At 41.9% G+C, this 15,830-nt stretch overlaps 1 pseudogene; it reads right to left on the reverse strand.

Annotated features, from left to right (window-relative positions):
• Window positions 1-587: 587 nt before the first annotated feature.
• LOC132578976 (cyclin-dependent kinase 2-associated protein 2-like) lies at window positions 588-4,359 on the reverse strand (annotated as a pseudogene).
• Between the last annotated feature and the right edge of the window lie 11,471 nt (window positions 4,360-15,830).

A 15,830-nucleotide genomic window follows, 5' to 3' on the forward strand; every position in this document is an offset into this window, starting at 1 on the left:
CAACCTGCAGAAGTCTGAGTATTCAATTACGACGCATAGAGAACTCTCCTGATATATCTAATAAAGTGGTTCTGGAAAGGCAAGACATGCCTAAAAGCAGCTCTTTTTTGTTAGAATTATAACAAGTATCATTACCTCCCTTTTGACCTGCCATGCTTCACATCACAGCAGCTCAGCTGGAGACAGAACTATTAGCTGCAAAAAGGGAGCCAACACTAAATGTAGCATTCATTGTTTTCTGATCTAATGCTAACAGCAAAGGGAGTGCATCAAAGACAAAGTAAAGCGGTGACAAATACCCAAGGTACCCAGTAGATAAAGGGGCAGATCCCACATTTTGCCTTGCTGGATCAGTCTTCATTTATTTCATTCACATTCTGCCTTTTTTTCTATCCTGGGACTCAAGGATTATCATGAGATCTCCCATCCAGGAAGTGACTGGTCCCAGGTCTATTTGGCTTCAGCAAGTTCCTGCTTTTTTTTTTTCTACAAAAATAAAAGGCCCTATTCCCAGAATCCCAATTGATGGGAATTTTTTATGATGCAGTGGGAGATACTTCAGATTTTAGGTGTCAATTGGCATAAAGGTCTTTGAAGGCAATAGTAGTTCCAATATGTACAACGCTGATTGACATAAAGGGTAGGGGACAGATCTCCAGATTTCAATTTAGTGATGACTGGTCAGAAATTCCACAGGGAGGTGCCAGGAGGAAGCAACTGCTATGTATGGGCAATACACTCTGTTTCTGCCAGAAACTCTCTTACCAGCACATGGGCATGAATAATCCCTCACTTCAGTCACTCCATGGCACTCTTGCTGCCTGCATAAGTAGGTCAGATTTCCTTGCCCATCTTCTCAATGAGAGAAAGCAGGTCCATGTATGTGCTCTGGGAACCTTGGGCACCTGGTGGCTTCCTAGCCTGCACATAGCCCATTGATGGGGTCCCAAAATTGTTGAAGAGAGGTTGAAAGGGGACAGAAGCTCCAGGAACAGATGGAGATGGGATACTTGTGGCAACCAGCAGAGCTCCAGCAATGGGGCTGGCACTGCTACTGCTGGTGCCAGTGGTTCCAGAGCTGGTGGGAGCAGGCACAATGGGCTTGTAGGTCTGCAATTTATTTATGAGTCTTTTATATGACTGATCTGGTGGGGGTGGGGGTAGTGGAACTCAACAGACTAAATGTCACTATGCAAAAAGCTGGTTCTGCTGTACTTAAATGTTAGGAAAGATGATGAGAAAAAAAGCCTGCCAAACAACCATGAACTAGTCAACATATAGACCAGCACCCCAAAACGTTCACCTTCCAGTTTACCAGTGGATGAGAACCAGAATGGAGGATATTTGAGTATCCCTTATTCTTACCACTAAACCATATACAGGCAAGGTCATTGAAAGGGGGAGATTAGGAGTTCATAATTCTGGAGAGCCCTAGCAGCTCAGGGGCCACAGACTCAGGCAAGTCACAGCAGCCCTCCATCCAAGAACACAGGATATTTTATTTTTGGATCATTTGTAATCCCATTGGAATCTGCCATGCACTTAATATAGGCTGCTGAATGAGTCCATAAATTAATTAGCCAACACATAATAGCCTTAGGAAACAACTCCATCTTTTCAAGCCATTGCTTCAAGAATGCCATTAACAACATCAGCAACTAAATGGAGATCAAGAATGGGACTTTTACTTGCAATTCTAGTCAGCAACCATATTTTAAGCTGAATTAGAGGCTGAAGAGTCATCAATATTGGCTTCTCCCAACTCCCTCACAGAGCTGGCACACAAACTCAGAGCTCCTGAATCTTAACCCAGCCCTTCTCAGAATGAACAGTAGCAACAGCTCTGGCATAACCTTTCCCAAATGCAGCTTTATTTCCCTTTGAGAAGCATTCATAGATCTATAACAGAGCAACTGCTTTGCATGCAGAAGATCTTTGGTTCAGACCCTGATAACTCCTGCCAGGTATAGATGTTGGAAAAGAATATGCTGTGCCTGAGACTCTTGAAAGTCAATGTGGGGGAGTTGAAGATATTAATGTAGTTAGGCCAATGGACTGTACAAAGTAGGCTGATGTGTTTATTTGTTTGTATCTTGAGGTCAGTGGGCAGTTCAGAAGGAAAGAACTTTGCTAACTGGGAGCATCCATGGTACAAATAAATTTAAGATTGTGGGCAAAAGGTGCTGAAAATTATGGGACGTGTGATAACATCAGAGACTAGACTGGAAGCTAGATTGGAAAACCTGGATTTGAACCCATGCCACCACCTCTCTCCTACCCATTTGCCTTTTCATCACTACATGCATTTGTTCCTCAGGTCCTCTGCTGGTATAGCTTTGCATAAGAACTAGAAGCTTACAGTTCCTTAAATAGAAACATAGTCAACAACATTTCTCAGTTTTGGGAAAGCTTTTCAAGCCACATTATATTCTTTAACTCCATACTCCATAATTCACCAGAAATTTTACATTTCCAAAAAAAAAAAGCCCTATCTAATGTGGACAAATGTCACATTTCCCCATTTTTGATGGCTCCCCCCTCCCCAGTTTCGATAGCACAATTGACAACAGTGTGACAGATATCAAGAGGAACTTGCACCATCTGTGTGCTGCATCAGCAAGGAGAACAGCTGAACAAAGCAGTACAGCTATTTGTTTCTAAGTGTATGTCAGTGGAAGGGACACTTTTAAAGACATCTGTCTTCTCTTGAACACATTGAGAGCATTTGGGGAGGTGGGGGAGCTAATTAAGTCAGAGTTCCTTGGAATGAATGGGGCTCCCCTTGAAGAAACAGCAGATCTTGTTAATGTCATGGATTCAAAATAAAGTACCATCACATTGGGTTCTTCATCTCTTCTGAGCCTTTGGCCATTTTCCGTAATGAGGGAACTAAATTTATTCCCTTCTGCTTGAGAATTATGTTACACTAACCTGAAGTTGATTGTATTCTGAGCCAGTCCCTTTCTCCCTTGGAAAGCAAAGAAATAAAATGTCTCTTGGCATTTGGTAGTTCTCAAGGGCAGCTAGAACATTACAGTACAGCATTCTTATTTACCTCAGAGGGCATTTTGGATGAGCAGAATTTCTCTACTTCAAACAAAACAGAATGCTGCATTGCTTCTTCAGCACATCCCCTTTTTATTCAAAGTCTATTTCAGATAAGCAATTGCAAGTGTAAATATTAATGCTGTTCTTTAGTTGCTCAAACCAGGTAACAAGCTTAGCCTGGAAGCTTTTGAAAGGGTCAAGATCTGCAAGGTTGCCAGACATGGCAACCAGTAGGAAACTATGGGGGGATATAGGGGGCTGCCAGTGATATCACTTCCAGAAAAATCCAGAAGTTGTATCATGCCTCTCTAAGAACAGCCAAAAGCTCTATGGTAAAACCATCAGGTTTACTTTCAGATAGGTAGCGATCAACAGAGTTTTATTCAATGTATGAGCTTTCATGTGCATGCACACTTGTTCAGATATAATGAAATGGAATTTACCAGTCCATACATATAGGCAGAAGCAGTAAATTAGCATGCAACATAACAAAGATTTAGGAATAACAAAATTACTTTATATGGTTACTACTTATTATAATGAAGATATTTTAAGAGATGATGCAAACATCAAACAGGAATAACAAGCTAAGTCTACATGGTCACCATTTGTTTGGATTCAATTTTGGGTGGAAACACAAAGAAGTATATAAACATGTCATAATTGGAGACTTGTGTATCCTTAATTGAGAAACGCTAAGAACAATTGAGATCCTGCATGCTTGAGAGGAGATAGATGGAGTGTTAACAACATACACTGAATAAGACTTCGTTGGTCTAAAAAGTGCACTGGACTCAAAATTTGTTCATAGGGTTTACTATGATTCCTAGCAAGGATTGATGCCACTTCTGGGTTTTCCATTGAAGTGACTTCACATGGTTAATATGATGCCCATTTAAAAATATTTTTCTAATGCACATGCTGAATGCCATTCTTCAGGTCTCAGACTGGGGTCAGTTCTACTTCTGCTCTGAGGGTGATAATGAGTCAAAAGATGAGTCACTATGAGAGTTCAGTTCAGATTTTCTCAGCAACTTTGTAAACTGAATGACAGCTCTTCAGCAACCAATTCAAATTAGAGTCATGAAGGGAGAGCCAGTGTCATGTAGTGGTCAGAGCATGGGACGTTTGAATCCTCACTTTTCCTGCGTGATCTCAGACCAGTCACTCTCTCTCAGTAAACTAGGGTTGTTCAGTTGTAGTCTGAATTGTGCATTAAAGTCAATCTTCCTATTCTGTGGGCTTTCAAAAAGGCTGCCCATTAGGTATGCCAGCATTTGGTCAACTCACCGGCCAGGCTTGACAGAGCATGCCTGCTTTGCCTCACTTGCACCAAACTTGTGCAGAGAGCTTGTCCATCAACTGCATCCCCCCACACTGTAGTGTAAAGGTTCAAGTACTGGGAGATGCACAGCACTGGGGGATTAACCCCACCAGCCCAGTGGGATCATACAGCCATGGGTGGCTGGTTTGTGCACCTCCCCGGTCCTTGGATATCTCAGAGTACTTGCCAGCTTACTTATTCAAAAAGCACCTTGTCCACAAAGATCATACCAAGCTCAGTTAAAGCCTCACCAAGGCTTCAGGTTTAGACTTACTTATAAAACTTACCCTCACAATAACAAAGGGGAGGCATGTGAAAAAAGGTAAAGCATGTAAAAAAAAAGGCCCCTTGTCCCAGCCAATCAGAAAGGGGTCCCCCAAACTGAAACTCCTGTGATGTCTTTTTAATATTAGTTCAGAAAGATGACACCAACTAAGTATGGAGCTTTTGTGTGAAGTTCTTTGGGAACCCCAAAATGCTCTAGAGATGACCAATAAACAAGAGTTATTTATTTTCATATTTCAAACTTTATTTGACTGGATGGTTTATCCAGAACTAGCCCTGACCAGAATAGCCCAGGTTAACCTGATCTCATTAGATTTTGGAGGCTTGGCAGCATCAGCCTTAGCTAGTATTTGGATAGGAGACTTCCAAGGAATATCAGGGTTGTGGTTGCAGAGACAGGCAATGGCAAACCACCTCTAATAGTTCTTGTTTTGAAAAGCCCATAGGGTCACAATAAGTCAACTGTGACTTGTCAGCAGAGAGAGAGAGGTTATTATCTCAGTTTGCCAAAGTGCTGTTCCTTATCTCTTTTGTTTCCAGATAGGTGCATATTCAAATTAATTCAGTCTACCTACACAAGGGGGGGAGGGGGGGAGAGAAGTCTAACTTTTGCAAACATGTTTATATATCTTCTGAAACAAGTCTCCCCCCATTTTTTGCTGCTTATATTGGCATCAAATTGCCACCACCTACATAAACTCTATATCTATAATAATTTTTAAGCATTAAGGAAAGCCAATTACATATAAAACATTTAACGTATAACTAGGTTTTTTCAGTGCAGCAGATGGCTAAGATTTATATACTCTCCACTCCCTTCTACATGCATTGCAAAGCAATTTGATACAGAGCCCCGACGTTCCTCCTCAAGATTATTCAAAGTGGCTAGAGTTAATTCTACCTAGAGCTGTCTGATTATAATGTATTCCTGTTCCATTTGGAATTTAAGGGCAGAAGCTTGGAGAGGTTTACATATTTACACACTGAATAATGCAAGGGCCTACCTTGATTTGTATTGCAATAGCTTAGAATGTTTTCAATTTTATATGTATAATTTTTTGCTGGAGGACTGAACCCAAAGTCAGTCAACAAACGAATTACCCGTCAAGAGTGGAAGGATACTGGCACAAGTAATTGTTCAGGTTTCTGCCCCAAAAATCTCCGATTTTGAGTCTATTTTTTCTTGTAGTTCCTTATGGTGAAACTGTGTTCATAGAATGAGAGTTACAAGTTGCAGACAGAGTCTGGACCCCCTCGTCATGCCTTAAACATCTTTGTCTCCTCTGCTCCATCTCACACCATATCCATCCTGATGAAGAGTTCTGTGGTACCTAAAGCTTGCCCTCACTATTCCATAATATTTTGCTTGATTCTAAGGTATTACACTAAGGTGGTGCTTGCTTGACTCCACCTGTGGAGGGGCATTACTTTAAACAGCCACACAGAGATTAAAGCCACTTTGACTGAATTTATTTATTCTTTATTTAGTTAGTTGACTTATATTTCTCCCTTTCCCACAAGCAGGATCAGAGTGGAGAACAACATAATTTAAACCACAATTAGTACATATATTTTAAAGCCATTAAAACAGCAATAAAACCATTTAAACAATAATATGACAGCATAGGCCTCAGTTCTAACTGGGTACACTTAGCGTATAATTGTAGCTTTAGGCCCAAAATTAGATAAAGAGATGGTGTTATCAGAAGGCAATGTTGCAGCAAGGAAGGCCATGTAGATGGAATATGGGCACCCGCTGCCTCAACCAAAGGCCCAGCAGAATAGCTCTGTCTTACAGACCCTATGAAAAGGTAGTAGGTCAGGTAGGCCCCAATAATCTCTACAGGGAGTTGATTCCACCAGGCCAGAGCCAAGAAAGGGCAAGACATAAGAACAAGAGAAGCCTTGTTGGATCAGGCCAATGGCTCATCCAATCCAACACTCTGTGTCACACAGTGGCCAAAAAACCCCTAGGTGACATCAGGAGATCCATCATTGGGGCCAGGATACTAGAAGCCATCCCACTGTCCCCCACAAGCACCAAGAATACAGAGCATCGCTGCCCCAGACAGAGAGTTCCATCAATATACTGTGACTAATAGCCACTGATGGACCTCTGCCCCATATGTTTATCCAGATGGACGGATGTCCTTCAGACTAGGCATGGTCAAAAGGTGTGAAATCGATTGTAATGATCTCCATGGCAGAAATGGGGAGAGGCAGTCCCACAGGTATGTCAATCTTAGACCATGAAAGACTTTAAATTTCAGAACCAATACCTTAAAGCAGATCTGGTACTCAGCTGGTAGCCAATGCAGTTGGTATAATGCTGGCTGTATGCTTGCCCGCAAAGGCAATGCAGTTTATAAATGTGCCACTGCATTTTGCAACACCTGGTCTGGCTTCACCCGCACGCCAGCCCGCGGCCGCACCCCACCTCCACTTCGGCATCAGCCCAGCCAGCAGCAATATTCCCGGTCTCTCTGCGGGGCCAGGAACCGCTACCTCTGTTGTTTGTAAGTAAAAAAATCTAGTGGGGGTTCTGATTGATGTTCAGTGTTCGCAGCTGTTAGTTTCAGTTGTTATTATTCAGTTTCGTTGTTAGTAGTATGTTAACGGGTGGGAGCCCTAGCACCTAGGCTTCCACCGCCGCCGCCATTTGAAACTGCTCTGACACTGCCACTGCTTTTACCTTACTCAGAAATGGCAGGTTCAAAACCGGGCAGTAATTGGCAAGGACCATCAGATCCAAAGATGGTTTCTTTAAAAGCGGACAGGCCAATGACTCTTTGAAACTTTCTGGGAATGTCTTTGGTGACTGGAACAAATTGATGACATTGCCCAGGGGGCCCAGATGGTCATGGATCCAGAGGACAAATGGTAGGCTTCACGGCTGCCAGGATCCTGTCCACATCTTCTCAGGAAAGTTGGCTGAAGTGGTCCAAAATAGTATCAGAAGATGAACAATGGGCTTCCAGTTCCTGTACTGTATCAACTGTGGCTGGGAGATCCTGGCAGAGAGATAAGACTTTATCTGCGAAATAGGTCACAAAGGCCTTATAGCTGATATTCAATTCCCTATCCTTTTGGTTACCTGTTGGCATTATAGTTAAAGATTGAATCATTCTAAACAATTGGGTCGGGTGTGATTTCACAGATGTAATGGAGGTGAAGCAATGCATTAATCACATAATCACAGTGCTGCTTGATAATAGAATGCCACCTTGTAACATTCAATATTTGCAGGGTACAGTTTTCAATCTTTTAGGGAAATACTGAAACTTGTTTATTTGTTCCAGATCAAAAGAAACCTTGTACTTTCCAGCCAATAAACAGTCTATATATTAATTATAATTTATTTTAAAATAATCTGGTAACTCTAGATCTGATCAAACACATTGCCACTGCATAGCTGCATAGCAATCAATCCTATATACATGTAATTCCTATTCTATGTAAGCTGACTTTAAGAAAAGAGGTTACATTTCAAAGTTTCTTACCCAGGGCTTTGTCAAAAATGGGAGATGGCAGATTTCACTGAATTCCACATCTGAGAGATGCAGAGGTTATAGGGTGTGGCCAGCTTATACAGATGCTAATACACATGACAGCATGTGACTATTGAGCCTTCTTATTCAAGCTGTCTAAAGGCATGATATGATGCTGCTCTTGAGCATGCTCTGATAGACAACATTTCCGCATTTTTTTCCTGGGTATTAAGCCAACCGTGTGGCACTGTTCTTTGCAGTGAGAGCTAGTTTGGCAGAATCATCATCCCTTCATAAATCACTCTGAAAATGAATAATATATATCTTCACTTTTGGCCAGCGTCTTCAAGAAAAGAAGAATAATTTTATAAGGAATCTGAAAACCTCTACAAGCAAGATGCAGTCAAGCCTTGTATGTCAAACATATCTGTACATTCCGTATATGAACTTTACAGCATGCATGACTAATCTTACATTCTATAACACTTGGGTTGCATTTGTTTGTTTGTTTTTTGTCCCATGGACCAGCAGTGCTTTCTACATCCCACCTACATTCTATACAGAGGCAAGGCAATGAATGGGATAACCTCCCAGTGCTATGTAGCCAGTCATAATCAGCTAGGTAAGGAGTCACTGAGGATAGTGACAGCAACTGGAAAGCATGGACAGAGTAAATAAATGTGTTTGTGTGTGTGTTTGCAACTGCCAAGTTAGAGAGGATTTTTTGATGCCACTGAAAATGTTTGCAAAACCTTGAGACTACCTTTGGCTTAGCCGTTGCGTGCTCTTTCTACAAGCTACAGCAGCTGTTGCAGTGGCATGCGTGCTCAGAAGCTTTGGGAAGGGATACACGCAAGACCCCAGGAGAATTCAGCAGTGTGGAAGCTGGAGAGCTCCCTGATCCAAGCTGACAGCTCCAGTCTGTGATGACAGCTTTCTATGGCTGCACGACTGTCTTTAAAGCAGTCCGTTACCGGCTTCTGTGCACAGTAGGGAATCTGGACTTCTGGCACATTTCATCTCTCAAGCTGAAAATTCCCTTGGGAAAGCTTCTATCTCCAAAGACAACCTCGAGAACTATCAACAGTCCCAGGTGTCCATGACTTTCTTCTGCCCAGAAGGACTCTGCCAAACATCCCTTGAACCCCCAGGGGATCCTAAGAAGCTGTGGGCAATCCCAGTGGATCTCCCAGAAGCAATCTGCAGAATTTCTCCTTCCTGGTTGCTTTGACTGCTTGTTCCCCTGTGTTCTGCTGTGATCCTTCTCCAGTTTCTTGAGCTGACTGCTTCTCTCTTTACTGCCCATTGAGTGCTCTCTCTCTCTCGTACTCTCTGTTCTCTCATTTCCCCTTTACATGCTGCTACCCAGCACAGAGATTCTTGCGTGCAATATTCTTACATGTCTGAAATTTCAGCAGCTGTGCATAAAACAGCTATGAAATATCACACAAGCACCAAAATACATCAAACAAGGCAGCCCTAAAATAGATCAAACTCAGACAACCAGTCCACTAGAAGACTGAGGATATCCATAAGTCCTGTGCTGTTCTGGCAGGCTCAGCTTTACCACAGTCCCACTAGGGGAAGAGTCATTTTGGAACAGCTTTGCCTGCAAAAGATCCCACGTTTAAACATTAGCATTCCCAATTAAAAGGATCCTAGACATTAGGAAAACTGGGAAAGACCCCTACCTGAGACACTGGGGGAACCATCAGAGGAGACAGTAGGATGGATCCAACCAACCTTCAAGGAGTCTTGCTCCAGCCTAAGAAGCTTTTTTCCAACTTTATTGACTGTTCTTCCAATGGACGAATCCTTTAAATTGGAGGAAGGTTCCTTATGCTGGAGGAAGGCTTTAAATTTTGCTCAGTGTAGTGAGAAGATCCACCCCAGATCTAATCTGGCTAGATAAACCATTGGTCTCACTTAGCGTGATTCAAATCCTCATACAAAGAGAGACTTCCAGTTCTCTCTTATGCTGATGCACCCACCAGTGAATCCTCAGTAAAACATATGGAACAGCACACCAGAGAAGCCCCTAAAAGCATAGAGCTTTTTGTGCCTATTTCAGAGTTCTGTGACCATGCCAGTGTCTCCCATTTTGAGGTCAGACCATTTTGGAAACACACCTAGCTTACAGTCAATGTTTCCTCTAGGCCAGGGGTGACCAACGGTAGCACTCCAGATGTTTTTTGCCTACAACTCCCATCAGCCCCAGCCGTTGGCCACGTTGGCTGGGGCTGATGGGAGTTGTAGGCAAAAAAAACATCTGGAGAGCTACCACTGGCCACTCCTGCTCTAAGCTGTGGCATCTTGTGAGGAAAAATTCTTTGTGAGCTGCTGGCATTAAACTTGTGAGCTGCTGCATAAATTCGTTTGCTCTGGGACCATTTTTCCTGAGCTGAAACTAAAATGTGTGAGCCGGAGGCTAAGAAATTGTGAGCTAGGTCACACTTACTTGGCTTAGAGGAAACACTGCTCACAGTATCAAATAATTTAGTCAGATTTTGGCAACTATGGCATCATACAACATGCCACCAAGACTTGCTTTATCTGTACTTATCAAGGGACTTTTCTGCAGTGAAGCCAGTGGGCCCCATGCTAAGTTCATTTAATTGGATTGTTCCAGAGAAAACAACTATAGCCCTTTCTGTGCCAGCAAAAATAATCACAATTCAAGCCCCAGAATTCATGCATCAGGCCCCAACTTGGCTGAAGTGCTTTCCTTTGGCCATAGACAGAATTCTACCTATTCTACCTCCTGTCCTCTGGGTCTACTCTTTTCTAAGTGGGGATCCAGAGGTGATCTGTCCTTCCCAACATGCTTCAAGATTTCAAAGGCCCTAGCCAGGCCTCCCTCTACCTACAAACCTCAAGGGGTGTGGCCAAGTCTGTGAGTGAGTCATCTCTGCCCTGTTAGTCCCTTTCCCTCCCTTCAGGGCAAAGTTCCCCAGTGTCAAATAGCTGGTTGTCAGTGGCTGCCTGACTTTTAAAGGGCCAGGGATCATTGATCACCTGGTTGGGGTGAGGATATTCACAAGATTAATCTGTGATTCCTCTGGGCCTGGTGGATACTGAGCTTGACCATGTGGGTGTCTCCTCTACCCCATAACACAGGAACAGCTCCTTTGTACTTATGTGTCCTTCTGCTTCTGTTTAGCCTTCCTCTCTGGCTTCATAGGCAATGCATAGTAGCAATTATTTCTGCATGTGCTTGAAGGGGCTCTTAGACATAAACATGTGTCACTTTGTACTCCTCATTAGTCTAGGTCAAATGAAGTTTTTGTTCTGTTCCAGGCATTTTAATGACATTCCAGCACCAAAGCATATTATGAGCCTGTCAGTTTACCGATAAATTCATCCGATGCCATGCTTTGAGTACCTCTACCTTTGAAGGTGAGGTAAATGCCAACCAGGAGTAGAACCTTCTCTGCAGCAGCACCTCAGCTACAGAGCATCCTCCCCATCCACCTTGGTGATAGTGCAAATAGAAACATGGGGCCCATATATTCTGAAGAAATACAAGTATTTGCAGGTGCCCCATATTTCTCTCCACACACACTTTGACTAGCTTAACTTCTCCCCAGCCATCACATGCTTAATGTTCCATTTCCTCCTTTCAGCCTGTGTCATTTGGTTCTCAAGCATGAATGATCCATCCCCATTTCCTCTCCTCTGTCTCTTCGGTCACTCAGCATGAAAACTGCTTGATCACCTCTCTCATGCCATGGTTCTCCTGTTCTCTCTTTATGATTAATTTTCTCCACTTGAAGACACATCTCATTCTGTGGCTTCTTTGAAGATGGAGATGGAAATAGCTTACAATATTACACAAGGCTAAGTTAGAAACACAGAGAAGTGCCCCAGTATTATTAATTTATTTAAAGAGTTTTATACAGGTGCTTCTCAGATAACGGTCCCCATCATCTGAGATTTCTGTATGTGGGTAGGTGGGGAGGACAATAAATTATTGCACCCTAAATCAATGAGCCAAACATTGGCCTGATTACAAAGAATCACCAAGATTTGCACACTTACCAGACACAAGAAGAAGCCCAAGGAATAAAGTTGCCAGTGGGATACGATTTTTTTCTCTCTCTCCCTCTCCCTCTTTCTCTCTCCACTCAGCCCTCCACTCATTTTGAAGCCCCCCCCCATCTTGTTAAAGAAAGCCCATGGAAACAGCTGCTTGATATATCTTTCAATGCCATCCTACGCAGGGCTATTTCTTAGTCCAGTGAAGTCAATGAGGTTTAGAAGCGTGTAACTCTCTTTAGGATACCACTTGCTGTGCTTTCTAATATGTCTGTATGTGTGGCCACCAAGTGTCATTATCATTGGATGACTTCAAAAAGATTCCAATTATTTTACTAATTAAAAAACCCCAGAGAAGTGCTTCTGAGACAGAAAGAGGAGAGGATGTTCCAGGCCACTATTTCTCCAGGTATCAATACTGTGGGCCTCTCATATACCATACCATCCAAATAGCTAATCTATGACCTTAATTTTGACAAAATCTTCAAATGGAGAAAACAAGTCAACCATTTTTTTTTAAAGCTTAAAAAGGACTCACAAAAATGTATCTATGTTAGAATGAGTCACTCTTTCATTTACCTCATTGAGATCATATACTGCTTCTGGAAATCACAGTGAATGAAAAGTCAATGGTGAGGTTAATGTAAATCATTCTTTCATCTTGCACATTTCTATCCTTCCTCCAGGGAACCTAGAGTTCTATACATAGACTGATGATAGAGTTCTATACATAGATTGATGGTTTATTCTATTTTATACCTCTCAAGTTCCCTGTGAGGTAAGCTAGGTAAAGACAACACGGATAGATTAGTTTCGGTTTTTTAAAAAGTTGCATTCTTGTACATCCTATTTGGTATTTATTATTGATTATTTCCTGTTCCTTCAACCCAAGAGCTTGTTCCCCGGGCAGCTAGCATTATATTGTTAGCTACATTAAGAACTAGTTTTGGTTGAAGGGAGGGGCTTAAATATATAATGTCCTCAGAGAGAGGGAGCAGGACCTCAGATGATCTTCTTGAAGGACAGACACAAACACATGAAAGGTGTATGAAAACCCTGTATTAGAATCATTTTGACACAGATAGTGCATGACAGGTTGATGTCTCTGCATGGATTTAAGTTTCATGAATGTTTGGTTTCTAGAGGAAGAGCCCTGAGAATACAGCCTTGGCTTATGCTTGTTGTGACCAAACAAAGCAATGGAATTGTAAGACTGGATCTAGCCAGATTTTCTTGTGGCAAAAAAAAAAAAAATAGACTATTCAAAAGACCATGACCTACATGGACAAAACCATGTGGGCCAGGGGCTTTAGTAGGGAGGGAATCAGATACGATTGAGTGAAACACCTAGATTAAATCCATTCCTTTGAATTCCTTCCCAGTTCTGCAGAGAACACTTTAAACTAAGTTCATACTCTGCCAGTGTTAAGAAATAAGCCTATCATATGTGTAAGAAGGAGTTCTTGTAGATATCCAGGTAAGGAAACAGAAAATGAGAAGGAGGGAAAGATTCCCAGAAGCTGATAAAATGCTTCAGTGCTACGGAAATTATTACTGTTGCTTTGGGACACAGCCATCTTGGACCATGATAAATAACTGCCCGCCAGAAGCAGATCCCTGGGCTAGTGGAGGAAATAGAAAGGATGAATCAGAAGCAAAATTAGCATTTCCCCTGCCATTGACTTTTAATTAATCAACTTTTGTGCAAAGAGCCGAGGTAGCGTCTTCCAGAACCCAACATTTTATGTGGAGCCAGAAGAGCACAGAGAGAGCACACACACACACATCCCGCCCCCATACTACTGCTTCAGATTGCAGACTGCCTACATGGAAAGAGTCAAAGGCAAGGCAAGGATCTAGAAGAACCTTAGAGGAGGAGATGTTACTCCGTCTGAGCATTATGAGCTAGACCAGGGGTGGCTAAACTTGCTTAACGTAAGAGCCACATCAAATAAATGCTGGATGTTTGAGAGCCACAAGACATGAACAAATATTACACATTAAAGCTCTTTGCACAGAAAGATAAAATACATATTTTATCTCATAAGGACTGACGGGTGTTGTGGCCCAAGGCTAAAACATTTGCTTTGCATGCAGAACGCCCCAGATTCAATCCTCAGCCTTTCCAGCTAAAGATAATGTGGAAGATCTAATGCTGAGACTCCAGAGAACTTCTACACATCAAAACCAATAATACTAATCTTGTCTGATTTAGTGTAAGGGAGCTTCATACGTATTCATGTGGTATGTACAGTATTTCTAAAATCATGAACACAGTAACCATTGACCATGTATACCAAAGGGCTCATGTGACATTTTGTTGAAGTTCTGCAGATTTAAGTTTCCCTTATGCAAGTGGGGTATCTTAAATCTTCTGAATTATCCTTTGGTTTTCACAGCTTTTTATAGCTCCAGCACTGCAAGCAACAAAGCTTATGAATTTTTAACTAAGTAGGGTGTTTCAGTGGTCCTCTTGGCTTGATATAAAGCTTTCAATGTAATATACTGTGGTTTAGAGCTAGCATGGTCAATTTGTGGCCTTCTGGGCCATGATATTTTTATCTAGCCCTATCTAGCCCTCACTTCACTATGCCAAATTAAAATCCCAGATTAAAAGAAACTGATGTCAAAGTATAGGGCAAAAATATATATTCTGCATTTCCATACTGCCTCTTGCTTTTGTATTTTAATGTATTATAAAGATGTTCATGTGTAATGACTCAGAGCATGAGCAGCATTAGATAGTGACAAATCTGGGTCAAATCAGGCAAAATGCTCATACTGGGAAGATCCATGGTTGGATTTCCCCACTGTTTGCTAAATTGTAATTGTGCAGGGATTCAGTTTGGCTGAGGCCCACATTGGGAAGGGAAAGTGTGTTTAATTATTTCATCCCCACAGTTTCTCTTATCAAATCTGGATCATCCATCAAGCAGCCAAAAGACAGATTCTGGTCACCAAGTCCATATTTTGCTGCCTGATTCTGTCTAGATCACTCAACTATTCTGCAGGGGCAAGGACATTAGAAGATTACAATCTCAGACACACTGTCTTGCCAGTGCCATGCACTCTGATTATTCAGGGCCATTTGATGCTCTTATAACATTTTTAATTAACCCCAGTATTCTGGCCACTTTCCAGCTTAAGTAATTGAACTCAGACTAATATTCCCTTGTACTCCCAGTATGTGAAGTTACTCTTCACATTCCTTGCAGGAGATTTATGTGGCCTGATTAATATAGAAAATGCCATTTGGCACCAAAAGTTATTGCAGAACTACCAATATGTGCAGGGCAGGTGAATGTTGTTCTGCCCTTTGTGGGCTTTGAAAATAGGGAACTTAGTGATATCGTACCCTCCTATGTTCAAACAGGTCAGGATGTATTGATTGGTTGATTTGGCAATATTTCTATCCCAATGTTTGATTTTCCAGAAAGTCAGCAAGGCGGCTTACAAATGAAAAAATCTACAATAAAATCCATTGTTTCAGAATATAATAAAACCAACATTATTAATCAACTGAAGAAACAGCAGAATGGGCCCAAAATTACTGGAATGCAGTCATTTCTTTGCTTGATATGAAAATTGTCAGTGCTCTCAAACAATCAGAAAAAGTTGGCTTAATCAACTACTCAAAAATGTTCTGAATT

The sequence above is a fragment of the Heteronotia binoei genome, chromosome 11 (genome assembly GCF_032191835.1).
Source record: "Heteronotia binoei isolate CCM8104 ecotype False Entrance Well chromosome 11, APGP_CSIRO_Hbin_v1, whole genome shotgun sequence".
NCBI lineage: Eukaryota > Metazoa > Chordata > Lepidosauria > Squamata > Gekkonidae > Heteronotia > Heteronotia binoei.